Genomic DNA, 25,416 nt, shown 5'->3' on the forward strand with positions numbered 1-25,416 from the left:
GAGAGTCAGATGCCAACAGCGAGTCCTTTACAAAGGCGCTTAATGGATCAAAGGCTTTGTCCCCCCACCTCTGAAAATGAGATCTGGGACTCTAAAGGAAGCAGTCTGGTTCCAATATATTAATTTTGTCTGAGACAGGTGAAATCAGATGGCCAGACCTGTGTGTGCCGTGGCTTCATCCTGCCTGAACAGATATGGCCAGCCCTGGATGATGTGCAGAGTGGAGGGCAGGGTTTGGAGGACACCTTGCTTGGAGCATCCCACGTGTCCTCCTGCACTCCCTGGACTGGTAGAGGTGTCCTAGTAGAGAGGAGACCTGTGGGATGAAGTCGTGGAGGAACCCATAGGCTGTTGGGGAGGGGGCCTGTCCTCCTGCTCTTACTCCTTGGCACCCCCAGCCTGCGAGTGGGGTCCCAGGGAGGGAAGTACCTAAAGATAAATGTCTGTGCAAACCGCCCTTTGCATCTGTCTTTAAGCTATGTGCCAACAAAATGCAGAGGAGCGTGTTGGCGTGTGTTGACGTCCACGTGTGAGAGGAGCACACGCTGTCCCTGGACCACAGAGCAAGCAGCACATAGCGCGTGTGTCGTCGCGTGGCTGCAGGAGGGTGCCAGCCCATAGGCAGCGCAGGCAGGAGAACTGGCACAAGCCGACCTTCACTGGAGCATGGGTTGCACAGAGACCCTCCCGGGCTGGAGGTGGGACACGATAACCTCTCCCACAGCCAGCACCCAGGAGGAATTTGGCTATTAAATCCAATTATATTTGCAGACTGAACTCTTCTGTACCCATTTCAGGAGGTGGCTCTGTCGGTGTGAAGTCCTGCGTGTGCAGTCTTTCCTTTTTACCTGGAGTTTTGGTTGGTTTGAACTTTCTTTTTAATGGCCGTGTTTAAGAGCAAGATAGCAAGGAGCTGGAATGGGCTTAATGTCCTCAGCTTTCTTATGAGTACACTTTCTGAGAAAAATGCCTATTTGCTGATATCATCTCATATGGCATGATGTCAGAGCTTTGCTACATTTACTAAAAAAGCTGCACTAACCACATGAAATGCTTACATGAATTTTTCTAGCTTGCATAGAGAGGTGTCCTTGATGACCTTTCACAGTAATTACAGCAGTTACCAGATGTTTGCCTCAGGCAAACCTCTGTAGGTCTTCAGCATTGTGCACTTAGTTGTTTTGGATTTCCCCTTCCACCTTATTCTGTAAAATAGCATTGTGGCCACTAATGTCTTTTCCCCTAAAATTTATCAATTGCTGTTGGGATGCAGTGAAAGCTGCTGGGTATTTTCACAAACAAACCAAATATGATTTTAAGGAAGCACTAGTATTTCCTATTTATGTTTTGCTTTTGGAACCTGCCTTCCAGAAATGCTTTTTGCCTAAGAAAAATGGAGACAATCAGACCATTATTATTTTTTTTAAAACAGGTAGGAGATGAAGGATGAACATCCATGAGCAGCAAGTTTCCTTTCAAGCGTATCTGAGCAATACCGAAGCCTTTCTGAAGTGGTTTGCTGCACTCACAGTTTGTCTTGTTTCCTGCTCATGCTTTTGGCAGTTCTTTTCTTGGGCACACGTTCCAGTATGGTGTGTGTGGCTACAGGCAGTGGGGGAAGCTGGAAGGCCAACAAAAGGCAAGGGGGTTTTAAAACCTTACTTATTTCTTTTTCTATTTAGAACGCTGCTAATGAGACTTTGTATTTTACTGCGCCTTGATGGTAGAAAGGAGTATCTCCCCCAGCATCAGCAGAAATGGAGACAGGGGAGGAGGGGTATGAAAGAAATGGGAACAGGAGATTTCATGCTAGATGAGTGTCCATTAGGGGTCCAGTATAAAAAAAAGCTTTGTTTAGTCTGCAGTCAGTAGCTAGTGGTTGCTTTTAGCATGAGCCCTGGGGGCCAAGCTGGGAAGTGGGGTGTCCTCCTTAAGCTGGTGTGATTTACAGCATTGGGTTATAGCTCTAGCACAACTATGGGCTCAGCTCTAGCGCAGCTATGGGCTCGACGGAGCCAAAGCAGAGGGAAATGTGCGTGGAGAGCTTGTCTCTGTGCCAGAGGGTGAGATGTGAGGGCTCCTTCCCAGTGCCCATGCTTTGCAGGGATGTTTCTCTTGACAGCCATGGCCTTCCTGCCTGCCACCCTCTGCAATGTCTGGACCATCTGCTACCCCATGGTTGTGCTGGCAGAGCTGTCTGCAGGACCTCGGGATGCACTGGGTGAGAATGAAGGAAGGTTAAGATAGCTTTGAAACCACAGCCTGGAGTGGTGCCGGATGGTTGGGACGTAGTGAGTGATGAAGCCTGAAGACGTCGCTGCCCCACCAGCTGTCTGGCCCTATCTGTGAGACTGGGAAGCACCTATTGAGTCCCTCCTTGCCTAATTTCTTTTGTAAATAAGATACGTTGTCAGAGCAGGACTCTGCTGACTTGGTGAAAAGCTGTGACTCGCAACAAGGTTGCAGCTTTGGATCACCACGGTCATGCCAGCTCCTCCAGTGGTGCAAACTAACTCATTGCCTTTGGTGCTCGCTGTACTTTGTCAGTTTGTACCAGCAGAGGAGCTGAAGGCCTGAATTTTGCTTGGCAGCTGTTTCAAAGCAAGATGCTGTTCTCTTTGCTTGATCAGCGCATGTGTTAATGTATCTGTTAATTACGTTCATGTAGTCTGACACCTTCTTCTGCTGTTGAAGGTGGTGTTGGAGACCCTCGCTGGAGTGAACAATGAACAATGAAGCAGCTTGTGGGGGATCTGGGGACATCTGAGCCATGTGAAAACATGCTGGATGGTGAAGATCTGTCCACTCTTTAATGTCCTCGTGGATGTGGAGTCATATCAGTGGTGGTAGTGCCACACTGGCCTCAAATTGCGTTGTGTGGCTTGTAGCCAGGAAATGTACCTTCTGGTAAGGCTCCTTGTACAGGTCTTCACCCTCCCACAGTAGAGTCCTTGGTCCTGGGTACATGTAGTGTGTGGACAGACCATAGACTATCTCACAGAATCACAGAATCATCTCAGTTGGAAAAGACCTTGAAGATTATCCAGTCCAACCATGAACCTCACACTGACAGTTCCCAACTCCACCAGATCCCTCAGCACTGGGTCAACCCGACTCTTCAACCCCTCCAGGGATGGGGACTCCACCACTGCCCTGGGCAGCCCATTCCAACACCCAACAACCCCTTCTGGAAAGAAATACTTCCTAATATCCAGCCTGAACCTTCCCTGGTGCAGATTGAGGCCATTCCCTCTTGTCCTCTTGCTTGTTACTTGGTTCAAGAGACTCATTCGCAGCTCTCTGCAACCTCCTTTCAGGCCTCCTCTTCAGACTAAACAACCCTCGTTCCCATACTTGTGGGGAGGAGGTCCCATGACAAGAGGAGAGGAGAGGTGGTTGTGTCTCCCTCTTGTTGTGTGTAATGGGGCAGGTTTGTATCAGTAGCACAGGTTTCTGGCTCTTTTGAGCTACAGCTTTGTTAGATGCAATTCCCTAATAGAATCGCCTGTCTTGTGAGCAAGGTCCCAGGTTTAATTAAAGCCTTAATTTAGTTTTTGACCCTTTAAATTGCACTGATAAAGAGCAGCCTTGATGCTAGTTTTCCCACTGGCTTGTGCTGTTGTACGCTATTCCCATGCAGATGGTACCCCCGAGCTCCAGTGTTGGTGTGACGTGCTCTCCCATCCCAGCACGAAAGGACCACTTGTATCCTGGAGGGCTCACGTGTTAAACAAATGGGCTTTGGCTCCAAACCGGGAGTCTAGCAAAGAGCATATGGTCCCTAAGAGGTGCAGCTTGTTTTTCTAAAAATGCCTGGAAAACTGGATAGTAGCCTTTGCTTCTTACTAGTGCCTGGCCTGAGGAGGAGCAGGATTTAAGCACGTACTTACATTTCAGCATGTGCTTAAGTGTTGTCCTGAATGGAGACCCTCTCAAGCTTTTGTTGAAGTGCTTTCCTGAATCAGGACCAACAGACTGTGAAAGTCGTCTCTTACTGTTTCTGCCCCACTGTGTATATGCTCCTTGTGGCTTGCTGGCTATTCATCACAAGGAGAAAATCACTTTATTTAGTTGCAGATAGCTAAGTAACTGAGAGCAGGCAGGTTAAGAGTGTTACATGTGAACTGGGAGCGAGACATCTGACCTTGTCTCTTGTCTGTCTTGTTTCTATGATCCTAATTCTGCTCTAAATTAATTCTTTTGTTTAGCTGCTGCGTGGTTTTTTTTTTTCCTCCTTTTTGTTTTCGCATGAATGCTTGTCTCTATATTTAGGTCTGCCGGGGCGGGATGTTATGAATAATTGTTGATTGATATTATTAAACACTAACACGCTTGGCTGTGTTGCACTAATGATGGGGCTTTGGGGATATGCAAATCAATTAATTGCACTAATTGCTGTAATAGCTGTTTTGGAGGATGCTGTTGAAGAGCCCTTGGGAGGACAGACAAAGAGGGAGACATTTAGAAGCACAGAGGTGAAGGGGTGCTTGAGAGTCACTGGAGATGGCTCATTCAAGCTGCTGATTTGTAAAGTTTGGTTTGTGTTGTTCTCAAACCCGCTCAGGCCAAGTCCTCTCTTGCTTTGTTTCAGAGTTACCCCAGTGTGGCTACTCCTGGACTTTTCCCATGGCCATTTCTTCTGAGGTTGAGCTGAAGATGTTCACAGATGGGACAGAGCCTTTTCCAGGTAATGTCTTGGCTTAGAAATCTGGGAGACCTCCTTGGAAAGGTGAGGAAAAAAATTATTTCTAGTACTAGACCTCTGTGTTGCTTCGCACTGAATGGTTTTGGTTTGCCATCTGATTCTCATTCATGATAAAACCTTTTTTCCCCTTCTGTGACAACATCATGGGGGCCTCACAGTGGGCACAGAAGGGACGTGAGATGCCTCAGGAACCATTGTGGGGAGGCTGTGAAAGCAGTGGGATTTCGGGTATTGTGAGGATGGGGAGGAAAACGTCTCTTCTGGCTTCTTCCCCATCCTATATGTGCTCTCCCTGCCTTTGTGTATTATTGTATATTCTTTTGTCTGGGTTTCTATATGCAACGTGCTTTAGTCTCCGTGCTCTGGGCGAGTGTTCAATGTGCTGCACAGATGGTGCTCCCAGAAATCCCGTTATTTGCTAATGGGATTTTGTGCAAAGCGTTTCCACTGTTCTTTTCAACAGTCTGAATGTTTGTGTAAATATGACCAGACCCTCATCTTGCTGAGACACCCCTTTCCGTGCAGCTGAGAACACGACTTTATTTTTTATTTATCTGGGTTTTTTTAGTCCCCGAGAAGGATGTCAGGCCCAGCTACTGTGGGAGGCAGCGGCTGCAGGATCCGGGCAGCACTGTGGTCTGTACCTGCACCTTGCACAGCGAAGGAGTGTTGGTCCCTGCTGGCTCTGCCAGATGTCATGGTCCTACCAGGTGGCCTGGCCACATTGGTCACTCCACTCTCATGCCCTTGTTACCTTTCTGGTGGTCCTATCCTTACGTGTTGCACTTGACATATGGCTGAGATATGCTTATCTATTCAGCATCTTCCCCCCCTCCCTCCCCGAGTCCTGCAACATTTCTGTAATGCAATGTTCAGCTTTATGTAGCTATTCCCCTCTGTGCCCTCCATTCTTCAAGTAGTGCTCAAAATCATGATATAAATAGCAGAAGCCTAGAATATGTTGCTTTTATCACCAGAGGCCTTTCAGAATAGGTTAGATGTGTGCCTGATGGGGATAATACAGTGCTGACTCTTCCACAGGGCACAGAGCTGGACGAGGTGACCTCCCGAGGACTTTTCCAACCCTTATTTTTCCATCGCTGTGTGACATTTGCTGCTAGTGTTGAAATGGGTAAGCGGAGCTTTGTTTTGCGTCATGCTCGCTGGAGGGAGGTCAGGGCTCAGTGGCCGTCGTGACTAACAGACAGTTACGGGGCGTGTGTCAGGAAGTTCCCTGTCCATCTGCGTACTCATATACTTCTCATCCTGCAAAATGCTCTTCCCCTAAATGCTTCTCAGGCTCTTCTGTGATGGGAAGGTGAGTCATATGAGGGCAGAGGTTCTTCTTTAGCTGGCCAAGGACTCCAGGTGGTTCCTCTGGAGCTGGCCTTAACCAGAAAAATGTCACCACAACCCAAATGTCAGAAAGTACAGGCAGCTCAAGGCAGCAATCCTGCCAAGGACTGTTCCCATTACATATGGTGCTGTTGAGCTGGCTGATTGGGGATCAGGGGCTGGCCATGGCTTGCTGACCAGGCAACGGAGAACCAGCTGTGGGATACTGCTACGTGCAGATATAGGATCGATGCTTACAGCCCCACAGTACTCCTCTGAACATCGAGGACTGTATTACCTTCTAAAGTGTGGTCCTGGTCTCAGAAAACCCTCATCTCCAGCTCTGTGCCTGTGTCAGGGTCCAGCTCTGGGCTGGGGAGGTGTGTGAACAAAATAAGACTCGTGGTCATCTCCACAGCACTTGGATCTGTCTCATGTGTTTTGTTTGGACATCAGTGCACCTATTAAGCACCTGGCCAGCATGGTGTAAGTCCTTCTTTAGTGATTTTGTGACCACTTTGTCCAAAATTTAGGAGCCATGAGGGATTTTGGAACACAGCCCTCTGTGTCTTGTACCCCTCTTCTAGCAACAGAGTTTGGGAAATAATGTTTTTTCAGTCTGCCAAAGGTGACAGAAAACCTGCAGAGAGACTGATCTCCAGCAGTGCCCCACTGTGATCTGATGTCCTCTGTGGGGTGGGATCTCTATCAGAAAACACCTCTTCAGAGGTGTTGGCTTTCTGTGCCCATCAACAAATACCGCCCCAGCTTGTGTTTTTGTAGCCTCTCAGTTTTGCTGACTTTATCACCCTTCTGATAAGGGTGATTAGATCTGATTTGTTTGAATTATAGCCTGACGGCTTTCAGCTCTCACAGACACAACACCGTGCTGCGCTGGGTTCACACCAGCTTGTGTATGGGGGGAAGTGAAGAGGGGAGAGCCTTTCTCCTCCTCTGATAATAGCTAGCAGATGTGATATCATTACCAGGTCGACACTCTGAAAGCATCAAACAGCAGGAAAAAATCTGTGCTTGGATGGCACTTTAAAGCTGTAAAGGGGAGGATGTGGCAGAGGCTGAATCATCCCGTGCTCAGCAGCAGGTCTGAGCGTTGCTCTGCAAGGTTTCACAAGCTGTGGTATATTTAAGTAGTCCTGGTTTGGTGATTTGGCCCCAGGAGCTATTTCTTTAGGTCTTTACTAAACCATTAACAATTTCTTCATAAAAGTCAAGTGTGCCCATGTCTTGTTTATGTCTTGGGAGCTGTGTGCAGTCAGTTTGTTAGTGTGTCTTATTTATCTGGAGGTGTGATGTTCCATTTCTTTTTCCTTTTTAGAGACTGCTGGGCTGCTAGAAAGGGTTTCCCCCTCTAACCAGGTTTTGTCCAAGGTTGGTGACCTGCTGTGAGCCAGACCATATTAAGACCTGGGTCTTCTGTGTTACTGGGAGCATTGGTTTTTTTTCCTAAAGTCCTTGCAGTAGCTTTCCAGTTGAAAAAATCTGGGGCAGGTCAGAATGCAGCTTATTACTATGCCCTTGTGCCTTTGTCCCGTGATCTGGTGGCTGAAAGTCTGAAATAATACATGATTCAGCTGTGAGTTTGGGGACCTTTTGGGCTCTGGGAGAGAAGCTGAGTTCTGTCTGTGCATCTTTTCTGCAGGGCTTGGCCAGGTGCATCCTTGGCTTGCTCTCCTCATACTCCCATTCTCCTCTGCCAGGTAATTTAAATCATAATAGCAGATAATTGTAAGATTGATATTTAGAAAACAGGATCTGCTTTAACTTAGCATAATGGTCTCAAGTGAGAACTATATGCTTTAAAAGCCATGTTGCAGTCCTGGGCTCTATACAGCCCTTGGGAAAAAAGCATCTCAGGTTCTGGCCGAATGTGGTCATCAAAGAGTACATGGTGCTCCTAGCATGAAGCTGGAAAACTGCAGGAGTTTTAAGGAGAGAACTGAGTGTGCCTACAGCATGTCAACAAAGAACAAAATACGTAAAAGTACAGGAAAAAGTCTTGAGGAGCCACTGTAGATAAAAGAGGACCCAGCCTTACTTGAATGTGGGTGGGTTGTATCTTTGAGAGCTGCCATGGGGAGGAGATATGGAAGTAGGGTGTATGGGAGGATGTGGCAGGAAAGCAGCATGGCAGCCTCATCATAACATCGGAGACGTGTGTTGGGGAGGAACAGCTCAACCTAGGCTATCTTTGCATTACTGCACTGGGCAGCTGTTAAATGCTCTAGTGGTGGCTTCATGGCAAAAAACTTGTCCTTCTCATTCCCCTGCTTCTCTTTCCTCCCCTGCTCCCCTCACCTCCAGCAAGGTGTCCTCCAAGTTAATTTTAGGATAAGAGAAGGAAAGTCCATGTGTTTAACTTAATGGCTGGTACATGCTGTGTGAATGCCACACAGGGTCATAGGTGCAGCCAAGAAAATACGGTGAGGGCACAGATGTGTGCATGTGTGTTGGGAGAGGTTATAAATAGCATATAGATATGCATTCTATTACGTTATATTTTGCTTTTCTCTTATGCTGATGGTACATTTTCTGGCAGCGTAGATGACAAGCCCTTCTATGTGATATTTGCCAATATTGAGAGCACTTGTGAACTCTTATGCCACTGTGATTTGCTGTCCAATGGACATGGGAAGAAAACTGCAATGCTTCCAGTGCGCTTGCTCTCTCCCACCTCCCCCCTACATCTTCTTCCCTAGCTGATTTGACCAGGTCACTCCCCATCTTTGATTCTTTCCTCTTATTTAAAGACCTCCTGTGGCTGCATTGTCTGGAAAAGCTCTGGTAGAGGCTTCAGAGCCGTACTTCCACCTAACTAGAGAACATGCTCTCATTAACAGCCCTCGAGGAGGGTGAATATCACTGCTACCTTCAAAGGAGAGACGGAGGTACAGAACAAACTCCTGGCCCTCAGTCGGATGGAGCTCTGCTGAAGACATCAGCAAGATCAAAACGTCAGCTGGTGAGAACAGAAGTGATGCAGCTATTCCTCTATGATGCAGGAGCTGCGGTGGCTTTGTGGTTCCTGGAGACATGAGGTGAACTGGCTTTAACTAGCTTTGGTACCGATAAAAGTGCAGCAGCCACTTGGGCGAACGGCCCAACTACTTGCTTAGCCTCTCGGGAGCGTTTCAGCACACATGCTGAACTCTGCTGCCACTGTCAGCAGTGACTGCTAGTTATCTTAAAGTTAGCTTAGGACTGCCTGTGCCATCTGCAGCTTCACCATCTGCAGCAGAGATGTACCCTCAGTTGCTGTCAAGTGAAACTGTGCTGAAGCTTGGGAGCCAAAACTCTCTTCTCAGCTGCTATCTGAACACCTCTGCTGGGCACTCAGTCTCCTTCCTCAAAGTTGCACCTTGGTGGATGAGCTTCAGGTGGTTGAGTGGGAACCTTGCCAAGTGTGGAGGGCTCTCAGCAGTGTTACGGATGACTGTAGGCTTCCTGCTGGGAAGTATGTAAAGATCTGTTGGCTTCTTATTTTAGTCCCCTAAAAGAGCGCTCTCATAACTACTTTTGGCTTTCCTTTTAGCCTAATGAGATCTCCCTTTTCCAAAAAGTCTGAAGCGATTCAGTCCTAAACTATCCACAGCATCTATTTGTCTGATTTCCCCCTTCTCTGGAAGCATATCAGATGAGTGCAGTGGGGTGAAGGTAGGCTGGATTTCAGCCATCCTTTGGCTCCTGCTATGAGTGCATAGACTTTTATCTTTTCAATGTGACCATTAAGGGGAGGAAAAAAAAAAAGGAAATTAAACCACAAACAACTGCATTAAAATAATAATCAAAGCCGTATGAAAGCACACAAAACCCCAGTAAACTCTGTTCTTTGAAACTTGAATCTTCTTATCTCCCCCTGTCAAGGTTAATTGTTGCTGGGTTCAAACCATGGACAAGCTTTCATTATGACGGGAGATCTGAGCCATGGCTGGCCAGGTTCATCTGCCGGGTGGTTTGTAGCAGGGTTGAATTTGGTCCAGTCTCATACGGAGGGAGTTTCATCTGTAACTCTGCATTTCATTATATTTCACAGAATCACAGAATCATCTAGGTTGGAAAAGACCTTGAAGATCATCTAGTCCAACCATTAACCTAACATTGACAGTTCCCAACTACACTATGTCCCTAAGTGCTATCTGACCTTTAATGTTTCTTGAGTGTATTCTCCCAGGATTATATTCTGTGGAGCTATTTTAAAGGTGGTCACTTTTATTTCTTTCCGTATTACACTGAAAACTACAGTATGGAGAGAGGAGGAACATCTGATAGAAGGTCCCCTAACATAAGAGACCTTTCTAGTTTATGTGGCGGGGAACAAATCGTCTGTTCTGGGAATCAAGTCCTCCTCATTTCTCAGTTAATTAAGTTACCAAGAGCCACAGACTGATTTTTCTTTTTTTTTTTTTTTTTTCCTTTGACTGCTGCAGAGTCACTGTTGCGGCCCAACCTGCATGTTCAGGATCCCAGCTCTCTTCTAGTCATGGTTTTTGCTCCTGCAGCTCTTGATGTTGTGAAGGGGTGCTTGGAGGAATGGGCTATTAAGAGCATTAGCCATGAAAAAATGCTAAACTGCACCACAGTGTTAAAAATACATTAATGAAATGGGCATAATGAGTATTGGAAATAGTTTTATACCCCCTTGAGCTAGGAAATATAAATATACATATACTAAACGACAGTTCCCCCCTTGCCCCCCACAGAGTCATATTTTCAACTGGCTAGGTTAATTTGGGAGACAGTATTTCGCATGCAAATAAGTTGGGATTATGGTTCTGCTTGGGTAAATCACAAACTGTTCAATGCCTCAATTTACTCAACCTTAAAAGGGGGTTATTGGTGTTCTCTTCACCTCTGCACTGTCTCCTGAGATTCTCAAGCACAAAAGGAGGCTGAGGAGATATTAGGAGAAAAGGAAATTAATTATTTTCTCATTTTCAGCCATTTTATGAGATAGGTAAGAGAGTTGCTTGTGTCAGTGCTGGACTCTTTCCTGGTGTTTGTGTTAGAACTAGCAATGGGGAAAACAGGCTTGTTTTTGGAAACAGGTTTGGGTTTGTTTTTTTCAGGAATTTGCATAACTTATCAGAACTTGCCAAATTTTTAATACCAAACAAAATTCTTTCCTATGAACTCCTTTCCCAAAATTGCATAATAACTTCGTAAAGCATTGTTGAAAGCATTGATTTTACAGGATTGAGTCTTCAGTGGTTTCTAGGTGTTTCTGTTGCAAAGCGATGGAGCCACAGAATTGCCGATGTATTGAAGGAGCCTATGTCCAACAAGAGAGCCCCAGGTACTGCAGGACTGGGCACACAGGATTATTCCTTTGCCCCAGAGGTGTTGTGTTGACACGAAGAACCCTCAAACATGGCTAACAGGATGTGGCCGGCTGTGACTTGACAGTCACTTAGCATTACATCTCCATCTTTTCCCCTATCCCATTTAATTCCTGTGGTCTGTTTTCATTTCCTTGCTAATTCAAGCATGTCTAATGTTAGCATGAGGAATTTCTGTATGGTGCAGGCAGGTCAGGGAGATCTGACTGAGACTGTATTTTACAGGTGACATTCATATATACAGGTGGGGGAACAGTATAACAGAAAGGTCGTGGAGATGGGACCTGTGAAAAATGCTGTTGTAGACAGTGGGGAAGTTTGGGAAGGTGAAATGTATAAGAATAACGTGCAGTAGTAGGTGAAATGAGGTTGAAAAACTTGAGAATGGGTGCATGTAAGTGCAGTCCATTGGGATTTGTGTTACTTTCTGCTGTCAGAGAAACATGAGCAGCCGCTCCCTGTCTTTGGGCACCAGCCTCTGGCACTGGGTACCATCACGCGCTGTCCTTGGCCAGCGCAGAAGCGCTGGTGATAAGCAGGTGTCCCTTGCTGGCGTGTCGAAAGAAGAGTCGGCTTGCTTTGCAAATGCTTTCTGCAAAGGCAGCTTTAGTCATTGCATCTGTGGGGCTTAGTCCATTCATTCTAGCTGTGAATTACAGAAACCAGACCTCTTGTTTTTGTATGGACTATATCCACTAGCAACCAGCTGGTGCTGGTATTTGATATCAGCTGGTCAGGAAGCTTTGATTTTTCCCTTATTTAATTTTTTAAATTTCCATCCCTTTCTCAGGCTTGCTCCCCACACCCTGCTTGGTCTGTCTGGTTCATCCCCTTACACATGCCCCAGCAGGACACTGTGGGTAGGAGTGAACTCGCTTGGCAGAGGGACCTACGCAGTGCCAAGCTACAGGAACTTCCCTGGTGTGTCTCACTTTGGGCAGTTTGAACTCAGCATCGTTTCTATGAAACTGGAGAAGAAGGCTGCATAGCTCTGGAGCAGTAATTTTTTTTTGCAGTCTAGTGCATTTCCATGCCAGAAAATGGGCAGATACGAAATTTATTAAAAACGATGCTTAAAAAGCTAAGGGCTGTATCTTTTAAATTTCTTGTGTGTTTATTTTTATGAAAAAGAATTCCCATGCTTCCTCCATTGATGGATAGTATTTACTTTAGGTATGGGAGAAATCTGATGTTGACTTTCAAATTAAGTAAATCTCCATTTATGAAAAACCTAAGTGCCTCTGTTTCCAGATCTCTTCACGGTACATTTAGGCTCGCTGTCTGTGTTGGAGACTTGAAGCTCGGCAGCCTGAACTCGGATCTAGCAGGAAGGGATCTAAATATTGGTCTGACTTTTAGGCTGTATTAAAGGCTGGTGCCATAGAGGGGTGTGAAAAACCTTTCATGTGGCCAGAGGAGGACCCTCCAGAGACAGCCAGGGGCCAGCCTCAGTGGAGGAGAGCCTTAGGAGCAAAGTGAAGACAGGAATCCAGCCCATTAGAAGCACAAGATAATGTTTCACTTCTGGGGGTTGGTTCTTTTGCTCTAAAGCAAACAATACCTTGGTTTTGACTTTGCTTGGTTGGTTTTTCTTTTTCTGGAAATGTATTGCTTTATCAAGCCATGCAGGAAGCCTCCAAAAGCTTGGTCCAAAAAATTGGATGCTCGAGCACTTTCTTCTCTTTTAAAAGATTTCTGAGTGTCAGATCCAGTGAGCTGATGATGGACAGCTGGACACTCTTCCAGATTTAGCAGTTGAGGCACTTGGTGTCATCAGCAATGTCATCCTGCAGTATGTTATGCCTGGTGTCCAGTGGCATGAGAAAGCTGTTTCACATGCATGTTTGCTGGGTCAGGACCACAGTACTTGGCATTCTGCAGGATGGAGTTTGAGAGTGCTGCTCTCCCTGGTCTCCACTTCGTTAGCAGTTTCTGAGTAATGAAGTTTAAAGGAGAGGTGGCGCCTGTCTCCAGCACCAGTGCTGTTGTGCTTTCTAAACTTTGTGTCCAGCTTGGTGTGACTGTGTGCCTTGCAGCAAGGGTCATTAACAGATAATTGTCCCCTTTGGAAATCAGGTGAAACCTTTGGATTTGTCTTTGATTTGTCCAGTGTCAAGTGAGTACTATAAGGCTCTCCCTCCTGTCCAGAAGTGATTAGTTCCCAAGAATCTCAGGATGAGGTAGGTTAACAGCAGCTGTGAAAATCTGTCCTTTTTTTCTAGCATTTGATGCTGTGTTAGGGTGGATGCACCATTTTTAGAAGAGAGGAAAACAGTTGCTCTCTACTTGCACAAGCAGATTTGGCTCTGTCATACACTTTTGCGGTATTCTGGTGCTGGTATTATATTAACTAGAACTGTTAATAATAAAACCAAATCATCAGCCCAGCAAGGAAAAAACAACTCAACCAAAAGCTCCAAAAGACATTTGACATCTTCCCACCCCTCCCAGTGTTCAAAATGTCAAAAAGCTTCTGTGTACTGGAAAAACACCTGAGGAAATGTGCACTGCTGCTGTTAGGCTATGCCGGGACTTGCATCCAGATGTCAAGGGTGAGGGTCACGAGGCACTCTGCCCTTGGCTGTCCTGTGTGGAAGCCTCCCTGCAGCCATATTCCTGTCCTGGAATAAGGAGGCACATTCCTGCTTAAACAAATGGCATTAAATACCACACCTTTTCCCCATCTCCTCTGCCAGGCAAAACCCAGCCCGAAGTGATAGGAGTTAGCATAAGCAAAGATAATTCACTAACTTATCTCCAGTGTACTGTATAATTGATTTCATCCAATAAAATCTGTGTAATAAAGCTCTGGAAGTTAAGGAAAAGCTACAAGTTAATTGTAGTTCAGCCAAGAATCAATCCCTCATTTTCTTTCTCGTTTTCTGACAATTTCTGCTTGCTGGTGAGGGCCAGAAAGGGTGGAGATTTTACAGATGTGTTGATATCCTCTGTATCATGGGCATTTCGTAGCCAGACTGAAAATGAAAGGAAAATTTTGCAGATTTTCTTGGATCAGCCACGGTAAGGAAATGTCGGAGTCCAAATAGTTGTCCAGCAATGAAGAACTTTACCCCTCCATAAAGCTAAATAAGGTTTTTATCTGTAAATTTTTGGTTTAGTTCTTTCTGTAGTTTCCCTTGAACACAGAGTTAGGGAAGAAATGGATTAAGACTAGCTTTTTTTACGGTGTCTTCATTTCAGAGTTGCAATACTAATTTAATGCACAGTAAGAAGTTAAAACCTCAGCCCTCTTGCTGTGTGAAGACGTTTAGGAAATGTTTTAGATAAAACCCTGCAGTCATTCAAGCTGATAGATATTTAGGGTTTTTTTTTTCAGTTCAGAATAAATGCATTATCCAGGAGGAAAAAGGAAGGATTGGACCACATTTCCTGGGATGCCTCAGTAGCTGGAGTGATGGATGGTCTAGGTGAACAGCTGTTGCATAGGCCTGTGAAAACATATGCTGTCCATCCAAATGCAACATGTAGTTTTTTCTCTAGATGGAACTGTTTGCCTTCAAAGTGCTTTTTTAGTAATGGCTTGGATCTATCCAGTGGGTACATCAGCTGCAACTTTTGAAAGTTTTATGAGGCTGATTCTTTTAGAAAACCTCCATTCTACTCCATCTCTCAATTTGTTGCCTCTTTTCATGGCCAGAGCAAATGCAAGATATGTTTTGGGCATGTAATAAGTCTCAGGCTTTTCAGAGGAAGATGCTAAGGGGAGTGGTGAAGTGAGAACTGTCATCTCCTCTCCCTAATCTTGTCAGCCTTGGGATTTCAACGTGGGCCAAGTAAGAGGTGGCTGCTTAAATGGAAGCATCATCTCAACGCAAACAGTACATCTCACTGGGGCACTAGTTTCTTTTCCAGGTAGGTTGAACGTGCCAAGTGCAGCAATCTGGGCTCAGTAAGGTTTTTTAAAGTGGTCATATCATTGCAGGCTTTTTTTGGGGGGATGCCCCGTGTTTGTTTTGCAAGCTGAGAGACTGCATAGATCAGGGAGGGTCAGGGATAGGAGGAGCAAGAAAAATGAGCATGCTGTCCAGAGCCTTAAATTTCCCTAGTCCACTATCCAACTTGTTCTTGAGCTGACCTCCAGCGCACATGCTGCCGAGCTGGGCTTCACCAGAGATACTTCTCCTTGCTTGCTTTGCTTACACAGCTGGGTTTTAAGTACGCTCTTGAAAAACATACATTCAGTACAAATATTATCCCTATACATCCTCCCCCTGTTATTTCTTGCGTGCAGGATCAGCAGTCTGCAGTGTGTACCTCGAATCCCATAAGATGCTAGAGCTACCCTGAGAAACATTGCCTTAAAAATAATCTTTCACCAGGCCAGCTAAGAGGAAAATGCAGATGGTGACTGAAAGGTACCAGTGTCCCTGGGATGGGCTGTATTCATTCAGATCGTAAAAAGGCAGTGGATCTTGAGAGAGGTTTTGGTCCATGGGGAGAAATGGCGAGGTGTGAGATGGCTGGCTTTGTGCAGCTCATTATGCTCCTGTTGCTGATTTCTAAATGAAGTCCTGTTGCTGAGAGAGGCCAGGTTTGCTTTTACTAAAAACATAGGGGTGGATTTTTTATTTTTCTTGTACTGAGGTATGTAACTTTAGATGGCCATTTCTGTGCCTGGTCACCTCTGAGATTTTTTTCCACTGACATTCACCTTGACAAGCTACAAAGAGGTAAAAACTACAGTGGCTTGCTGTGTCTTGACTAGTGTCTTGCTTTGATATAAATCCTCAGGGTAAAAAAAACCACCTTGTGCAGCGAAAGCAAAGGCTGAAGTGAAGTAGCTTTCATGAGGCAGGCTTTGTTCCTCTGGAGGACTGACGTCCCCATTTTTGAGGTCTAATTTAATGAACTCTCCTGTGATAATTTCTTAGACAACGAGGAAAAGCGGCTGGAGCCGGCCTCTGGCATTGAGGGATACAAGCCCAGCGGGTCAGTGTAGTGTCTTGATAGGGCAAGAGATCCAAAGACTTGGACAACAGTCATCCTGTTGGATGTGGTTAAAGCTTTTTTTCATCCATTGCTAACACACATTCCTCACGTTGATCAATATTAAACCGCTTCACTTAAAGGTGCATTTGCTTTGCAGCTTGTAATGATAAAGGAATGCTCTGGTATTAAGTTGTTGGTTTTGAGTGGAGGCAGTGTGTGTAAGAGCCATGGGTCTGGCACCGGACTGATGTTGTCAGCTTGGCAACGCAGAGCTATCGCAAATGCCCGTTGGCAGCATCTGCCCTTGCGCTAGCCCGGAGGTACCACAGTCCAGGCTCCCTGATAGTCCCCAGATCTGCAGCGGTAGCCTGGAGGTGTTGTGTTACTGGCTCCCCTCCTTCACTCCGGACTGCAGGATCAGCCAGAGCTGTTGCTTCTGACCTGCACCTTATCCTGCGCTGAGGGGGAACCGGTTGTGCCTGGGGCTGCCAGCGTAGCCCTTCGTTCTTTGCTTTGCTGGTGATATAATGTCATGACCCCCTGGCTCAGCTTGTAGCAGTGTGTGGGGTATTGATTTCCGTTTCACAAAATGATAGCCTTCAAAGGATGGCTGGGCATAATGAGTTGGGCAGCTGCCAATAGCTCCCTGTTGCCAAAAGCCTATAACTCTCCATGTGTTAAAGCTTTCTTGCTCCTCAGTAGTTCAGATGGCTTTGTGTCTGTAAGAGCAAGCACAATTTCTCAGGTTCTTGGGGTGTGCCTACATCTTCTGAACCCTTTTTGAAGCTATTTCTGAATTTGATTTGACAGCCAAGCCCGCAGAAGGGAAGAACATAGCTAGTTTTTAGGCACGCAACCCCCACGTTTAACCTGGACATCATAAGGCTGAAGTAATAGCAGTTTTGAAAGCCCTCTGCAATATTGATTTATATTTTTATGCAGCATCAACATCGCTTTAAAGGACAAGGGATTTTATAATGCAGTTGTAAATTATTCCTGTAAGTATCTTAAGTGCCTCATGGGAGTGTATGATCATTCAAGATGCTTTGTAATTTATTTCTTCTCATGTTTTTCAACTGTGCAATAAAACACTTGTAAATACCCAGGAATGAGGGTCCTTCCAGATGGCACTGACATGCACCAGGCTCGCCTGAAAACCCTTGTATTATCTGCAGGAAGGAGGAAAGGAAGATAGGAATAAGTCTAAAAGTTTCCTGAACCTGTGTGGCAAGCGTGTGCCACTGAAGCTCCTGCAAAGGTTATAAACATGGTAATTTTGCTTCTTGAATCCTCCTTCTGGGGTCCCCACTGTAATCTCTCCTTGCTGTATTGTGGCTCATGCTCTGAAGTTAGCTGCTCTCCTGATCTGATGAAAACCTAGGCAGGTGCAAGCCAAACTGTTAAGAGGGATTAGCATCAGTGCTTACATCCCCCAATTTGTGTTAATATGTGCCCTGGTGATGAGGTAGAGGTGAAGGATTTAACGGCCTCGCAGCTCCTCTGAGAAGCAGAGAGCTTTGTGGAGAAAACTGTCTCTGCCAAGTATAACTGCTGCTGGTGGAACTCTCAGCTGCGGAACCAAAGAGCAGCTCATTTTTTCCCCTGCAAGGCTTGGTGAGCCTTTTTTCTCAAGGAGTGTGGTTCTCTGTGGGTGAGATCAGCTGTGTTTTAAAACTGTACAGCTTTGCATTTGGTGATAAGAGTGTTTGTCCATGTCTAACCTTGGCTGGCTTGGACAATAACTTGTATTATATGCAGCAGGTTTTGACTCTCAGTAGTGTTGTTTTATCCTCTTTCTGATTAAGTGATTGATAGGCTGTTTCATACTGAGCTTGGTAGCATCAGGTCCTAAAGGATGTCAAAAGCAACTGTTCCAAAGTGTGATGTGTCACGTGTAACTTGGAGAAGACCTCTGCGACCAAATATATGCAAGGGATGAAAAAGCCTCAGTTACCTCTTTCTGGTGAGGGGAGGTTTATGTCATCCCAGATAATTTTTCAGAGTAAATAAATGGCTTTTTTTTACATTATTTGAGAGAAGCCCAGCATGAAATTTGCTGGAAGAGTGCTCTGTTGACTTCTAAAGGATTTTACAGTGCAAGAGCCTTGAAGCTCAGCAGTCCTGTGCAACAGCTCCCCAAGATATTGACAATCTGAGGCTTTGAATGAGAGCATCAGATGTGCTGTTTTGTCTTCAGTCTTTCCTCTAAACTGCCACTTTGTTTTCCCAGTGCCTCCTTATCATCTGTATTATGTAGCTTTTAACTGTAGTGACCTCAGAAATACTTGTAGCCACTTAATCTGGCTGTGTTCCCCTGTTGAATTCTGTGTTAATCTGTGTGGATTTGTTACGGGGAGGAAAATGCTGGTTGAAATCTTAGAAGGGTATGTTTTTCTTGAGTGGGAAGGCCAAGAGATTGCTATTTAGTAAGTAAAGATAGAGAAGTAGTCTTTATTTCTGGCTTGATGTTGGGATTTCTAGCTAACCGCTCCTGCAGGCACACTTACTGAATGCTAGCAAATTCTTGTAGGTAAGGCAGGGCATGGCGGTCCTTTGACAAAACAGATCTTGAGGGGTTAAGATATCATCAGCGTTACCCCCCTCTCTGCTTATATTGGCTGATGCAGAACTAGTAGTGGTTGTATCGCTCAGGGCATAAAGTAAACACCAGTCACAGCAGAACATTGATCTCTGTAGCAAAGGAATTGTTTGTGGCATCTTGACCTGCCCTGAACTCCTCAGCAATCACAAAGTATTATTGATACAGCACAGACGCAGTAAGCAGTACCTTTTGCTCCGTGCAAACCGACTGTGCATGTTAGGAGTCTCAGTGACTCCTTAAATTCATTCTCATTTTGCTTATGACCTCCCAGCATATCCTCACTTGCACAGGAAGTTGTTCTGAAGCGACTGGTAGTGGGCTCCAGATGTTTGCCCATCGTGGCTGGCTGTCCCTGCTAACCAATCACCTGTTCATGCTAATAAATACTTCATGCCCAAATCTTGAAGAATTAAACAAAATGTCTGCCTTGAAAAATCAGGAAAACCCCAAAAGTGTGTGTAATGTCTGTTTTGCAAGACTAGTCACCTTTGATGTGTGGGCCTCTTGCCTGGAACAATTAACTGCTTGGTGAAGATCTTGCAGACCTGTTGGACGTGCCTTTTGACCCTGCTTTCATCCGTCTGGCCATTAATAGCTTGTTCAGGAATCCAGAGGATTTAGACCAACCAGCAGAAATTGCAGCTGGCCTAGTGGCAGTCCTGCTGCTCACAGCTCCGTCTCCTGGCTTCATGTAATAATTCATAAATAACCCTCCCTTGCTTCTGGAGCCAGTTGTGGGTGTGTGCTGATTACACTGCTGTGGTTGACATCAGCATCTTAACTCTCATCGTAGCAGCCTGGCTTAAAACCCAAATGTATCTTTCCCTTTTTGTGTCAAGAACATGATTAACTCCTCCTGTTTCTGTGCAAGAAACATGATGGGCCTGCGCAAGAAAAAAGTAATCCGCATGGAGCAGCTGCCTCCATTCTCTGGCTGGACTGTGTTTCTCAAGATACAGGAGGGATGCCAATGAAGCAATGTCTCTCTTGGGAGAGAATTGGATGAATCATGTTAACAAAGCTCCAGCAGAAAGCTTCACCCACAAAGGGTGGGGAGTAGCAGTTGATCTAGACCAAATGATGATTTAACCTTGCCGGTAAAATAAGATGTCATTCCTTCAATTTTTGTCCTTCAGGAAAACTCAAATATTTCTGTGAAACCTGACATTTCTTCTGCGGAAAACATTTTTTCTGTCCAAAGACTGCCTGTTGAAAAGCTCCCCACCAGCTCTATTGGTGGGCCAGGGAATTTTACAGGACTAGTCTGAAGTTTCCATGGGCCAACACAAGGCATTGTTGGGTTTTTTGTTTGTTTATTTGTTTGCTTTTAAGACAGCCAAGCAAAACGACTGCTGGTGAGAACTTTAGTACCTGATTTGTCCTTAAAAAATTCTCTACAAAGGGAGAAGGCATTTTCCAGAGCCATCTGCAACTTGCTTTTAAAACTGAATTTCCTTTAATACCTCAAGCAGGAGTTAATAAATGGCTTAGGTGTTTGTTTCATTTTGGGTTCTTAATCTGTTCTCAATTTGTTTCAGATGAGACATGCTAAATTTATCCCATGAGCCTGTAAATACAGTCTTTCTTTCTGTCTCTTAAATAGCCATCCTCTTCTTTCAAACGTTATTTTTTGTTCACCTTCCTGGCATCCAGTTTTAAATAAATATTTTAAACTTGGAGGGGCGTGGTTCCCTGCTTTCTGCTTTCCTGGCTTCCGTGAGAACGGCAAGGGCTCCACCAATTTATGCCAGTAGACTTGAGATCAGCTCCAGTTTTCCTTCTCGCCTCTCATTTGAAAGCTATTTTGGTGGAGGAAAACTTTTTTTGGCTATTTAGTGAGTGGATAGGACCCTCAGGGAATCTGCTTTTTCACTTTGTCAAGTGTCAGTAATATCACACTTGAAAAACAATTACTTTTCTTTTTTCTTTTCTGCCTCGTGAACTCGGTGCAGCTGAAAGGTGATGGAGCAGACCCTAGATATGAAAGATCCTGCAGAAGGAGGAGAGAATGGGCCATCCTGCCTGCAGTGGGTGGAGTGGGGTGGCCCTTTCAGCTCTCTGGTAAATCATATGTAACACTACCCATCAGAATTCTGTGGAAGACTTCCAACTGGCTTGGGGATGGAACAACACCAGGGGATGATATTTTACTTGTATTTTTTTAAAGTTCTAGGCAGAGTCTCTGGTCCAGGTCTGATTGGTAGCGTGTCAGCGTGCACTGGGAAGGCTTGTAAGTGAGCTCGTAACATTTTATGCATTTAAGAGGGAATGCTTGGCTTCCACTGCTTCACTAGGGGTTTCTTTGTGTGCTTTGAAATGTGACTGTCTGTGAGGTAATACTGTGGGGTTTTTTTTTTTTCACCTGTTCTCCTTAGTGACTTCTCTTCCTTGCATTTCTTGTCCTGCTTCAAGCATAATTACACCAGTTTGGGAGAGATGGAGTTGAAAGGGCCACAGCTTTAAGTTGAGGACTGCTGCATTAAAAGAGCTGCTTAATTTCCTCTCCATTAAAATCAATAATTCTCCTTCCAATTAGTTTTATTGGTGCTAGCTGCCACGTTGTGCAGAAAGGGCTCAGATACTTTGACCAATGCACTTGATACCTTAGCAGAGAAGGGGCAGGTAGTGGATAAAAGACTGTGTGAATCTCCTCACCGTGACCTCTGCTGATGGGTGGGAAATCTCCAGGATTGGTTTTCCTCGTGTTTTTGCTGTTCTAGGTGGAACTGACTTAACCATGACTAGGAGTGGTTAAGCTGGTCCTGCAAAGGTGTGTCTTAGGGAAGACAGGGGTTGAGAAGTTGAGCTGCTGAGATGGTGGATCTTTTTTGTGAAGGAAAGATGTGTCCATTAAAAAATACTTGCACTTTCACGTGGATAACCCCTAGACCAGTCCTCAGCAGAGCAATCCCGACTACACCATAGGTTAGATGAGAAGTGATTGTCCCAGAGCTCCCTGAGATGACCAGTGTTTGGGCACCTACCTGTAAAGCCACTGCACGGAGACTGATCCGTGCTTTTCTTCTCTCATTCCTGATTTGGAGGAGACATATGTGTCGGGAAGGTCTTTACTAGAAAGTTCCTTTCCGATGGCATTGGTAGGCTGTGAATATTCATGTGAAACTTGTTTTGGGAGCAAAACGTGAGCAGGGCTGTGGTACTGCTAATTGCAATTGAAAGTGTTAATTTTCACACAATGGTAAAAGAAATCCCAATTTGCAAAGATTTCACTTGAGTCAGGGGTGAAGTTCCTGACAGTTTTAAAGGGTGCAGATGCAAAGTGCTGAGCTTGAATACTGAGTCCCTCTTAAAATACTTTATTTCATCTGAAAGATTCCCAGGCTCTCTCAGCAAGTTACTTTGTCAAACTCACCTTTTTTTTACTCTAGAGAGGTTGGAGTCTTGACTTATTCAACTTTCTATTGCAGCTTTGTTTAGCGGAGTTTATTCATTCTTAGATCAAACATTATACAATCTGACCAGAAATCATGCAATCACAGTGGGAGATGGGAATAAGCAGCCTAATTTATTCCATAAACAAAGGGACCATCTACATTAGAGCACAAGTTGGTTAATAAAATGGGTTTTAGCGAAATAAAAAAAAAATAAATATGCAGTTTTTCCTGGGCTGTGTTTAGAAATAGTTGCACTCAAATGAGGAATGTGGTGCTCATGCCTTACCACAGAAACTGCCTTCATCTCCAGAAAGCAGCTACCCTGGTCAGGCTTGTCTGAGTTGATGTGTCCTCAGTGAAGCTCCTGCCCTGTCCGTGTTGCCAGGGCTCCTGGGTGCAGCACCACTCATATCTATACTGCAGTGAGCTGAGCTGCTCTGCTTCTTCCTGGAAAAGTACAGAAGGTGTCTATCCCTTTGCATGCTTGGGAGAAGGGGATAGTGTGGGAAGACTAGAGGGATTTGACCAGATTTTTATTGCAAAATGGAGTGGCTAATGGATGCCAGCAGCAGGACTAAACCTTATTTAATATTTATCCTGAGATGAACCAGCTATTCTAGGTTGGAAACACATGCAAGCTCAAGCTGAGGGTAGCTCTGAGGACCCTAACCAGGCATGTTAAAAGGTGATATCTAAGGATCACTAGTTCTGTTATTATCCACAGCTTGTTCTGGGGGTGCATGCATTAGATCCTTGTAGGACAGCTTTGCATTCTTAAAGCATTAACTTTGTTAAAATTAGCAAATTAGTGTGGTTTGAGTGCTGGGGGGACAAACGATCTTCCTGAACGTTTGCTGGACAACCAGCAGCTCCAGCCACATTGAGAAGCTGGAAAATTTATTGAGTGGAATTTGTGTTATGGGTCTGGGCAAAGGGCTGGTGAGTCAAACTGCTGCTTCTGGATCTGAGGTCTGGGAAGGAGGAGAGTTGCAGGGGGGGATTTTCTACTTCATTCTGTGGCAGCATGGGTAGGGAGTGTCTTTCAGGCTCCCTGCAGGACAGACCTGCGAAGTATCAGCTGGTTGAAAAATTGCTTATGTCCAACAAACATGAAAAAACCAAAGCTCCTGAAAGAGGAGAAAGGCTAGCTTCAATGCAGTTAATGGTACAACTCCCCTTAGCATAAGCCAGGAGCAGAATTTCATCTTGGAGCTGCAGTGAGTACAACCAGCATTTCTCCTGTACCATAAACCAAAAGTTGCTGAGAATTATTACGCACACGTGCACACAATAGAGCTCAGAGCCCGTTTGCTGAGATCTCTCCTTGGGGATCCATATAAAATACATCTCACAAAAGCTGCCCTGTGTGCGAGCAGAGGAACTCCATCTAGTGACGTTAAAAAACAAAACAAACCCCCCTCCCAAAATCTTTTTCACCCACGTGTACTGTTGTGTACTTCTTATCTTACTGCCAGTCTGTTGAAGATATCAGCACAGCTAAACAGCACACACTAACCATATGTAACACTGAAAATGCTTCCTGGGAAGTGCTTTCAGTCCCTGCTCTGAATTCTGCCAATGCAAAAAATGTCCCCTTTGTCATGGTGGTGAATGAATGTTCCCCTTTCTCCTTGGATTTATGTTAACCCTGGGTTTCAGCCGAGTTTGATCTCCTCACTTTATTGTATTGCAAACAGTAGTCAATAGCTCTTCAGCTTGAGATTGCCTGGATTTATTTTCAGGTCAAGTCAACTCTCCTTGACCCAAGTCTGAACCAAAATACATTCCCAGAAGATTCCCCCACAGGATATCAGATCCAAAGACAGAGTGACATTGTAATGAGTTCAAGGTTTCAGTTCAGTACAACAGAGTCCCTGTTGACGTGGGGAAGGCAACTGAGCCATCCTTCTTATTTCAGAGCTGGGTCCTCTCCTTGGGCAACTCACAGAAGATTTTGTCATCCACCAGTCACTTCTCTTCGTTGAACAATGTCATAGCATAGAATCACAGAATGGTTTGGGGGTTGGCAGGGACCCTAAAGACCATCTAGTTCCAACCCCCCTGCCATGGGCAGGGACACCTTCCACTAGACCAGGTTGCTCAAAGCCCCATTGCGTTCCTGGTGTTTGTGGTCTGAAGGGAAGCCAGTCCTAGCTCCTTACGTAGGTGTTTGCATGGCTCTAACATGCATGTGTGGAATTTGGTGTGCAGGCTTTAAGTAACTGATGAGACAATCTGCATTCATGCTCTCTCTCTCTCTCTTTTTTTTTTTTTGTGTTTTTTTTTTTGTTTTTTTTTGTTTTTTTTAAGGAAAAGTGGGATCTCTTTGAGGGACTGTCTGGAACAGAGGCTGCATCAACTGATACTACATCATGAAGTAAAAACACTGCTTTGAAGACTTGGGACAAAAATGGAATGAACTCATGAATTTGTCCTGGATGATAAATCTTCCTTCAAAAGAAGGCAGCCTTATGTTTAGTACAAAAGACTGTTTATTTCTTCTATGGAAAAAAAAAGCAGTAGTGTAATTGGATAGGATTAACTTTCCAGGGGCCCTGGACAGAAGCTAAAGTACAGGCTGCCTCCTTCTTGTGCTCACATTGGATAATTTGAATAGTCTTAAGACCTCTCTGGCTTCCAACAACATTGGGTCGTGAGCTGCCACCAATGTGCCTTGCACCTAAAGACAGTATTAAGGACCCCAGAACAAGAAATTAAAATTGTGTAAGTGTTTGGCTAGTAAACAGCTTGATTCAGCTGGAACCTGGTCCAGTTATGGAGAAAAATACAACCTTATTAGTCTTTTTCATCTTGAGCAGGTAGTTGAATACACTTATGGTAAATACATAAATGGCGTACAACTGACAATGTTGTGTTAAGAGTCTTTCTGGTCTGTGTGTGCTGACTTTGTCATTCTGACTGTTCATGGTTAATGTTTCATCAGTCCTTTTTTGTTTTATCTAGTTATTTATTTACCTAGGAAGAGTCTTGTGTGCAGTTTTGTCAGTGGGAGCAATGATGCTTCAAATTTCACACCTCGTTGGGATGGATGGGATAGTTTTTATCAAGATAGCT

General features: G+C 45.0%; 1 long non-coding RNA gene across 1 annotated transcript; it reads left to right on the plus strand.

Annotated features, from left to right (window-relative positions):
• Positions 1 to 2,705: 2,705 nt before the first annotated feature.
• LOC141962307 (uncharacterized) lies at positions 2,706 to 25,195 on the plus strand. Its single transcript, XR_012633912.1, has 4 exons — positions 2,706 to 2,907; positions 4,592 to 4,687; positions 5,747 to 5,837; positions 24,652 to 25,195. It is a non-coding gene; the product is annotated as an uncharacterized LOC141962307 (long non-coding RNA).
• The last annotated feature ends 221 nt before the right edge of the window (positions 25,196 to 25,416 follow it).

This window comes from Athene noctua, chromosome 7 (genome assembly GCF_965140245.1).
Source record: "Athene noctua chromosome 7, bAthNoc1.hap1.1, whole genome shotgun sequence".
Classification (NCBI taxonomy): domain Eukaryota; kingdom Metazoa; phylum Chordata; class Aves; order Strigiformes; family Strigidae; genus Athene; species Athene noctua.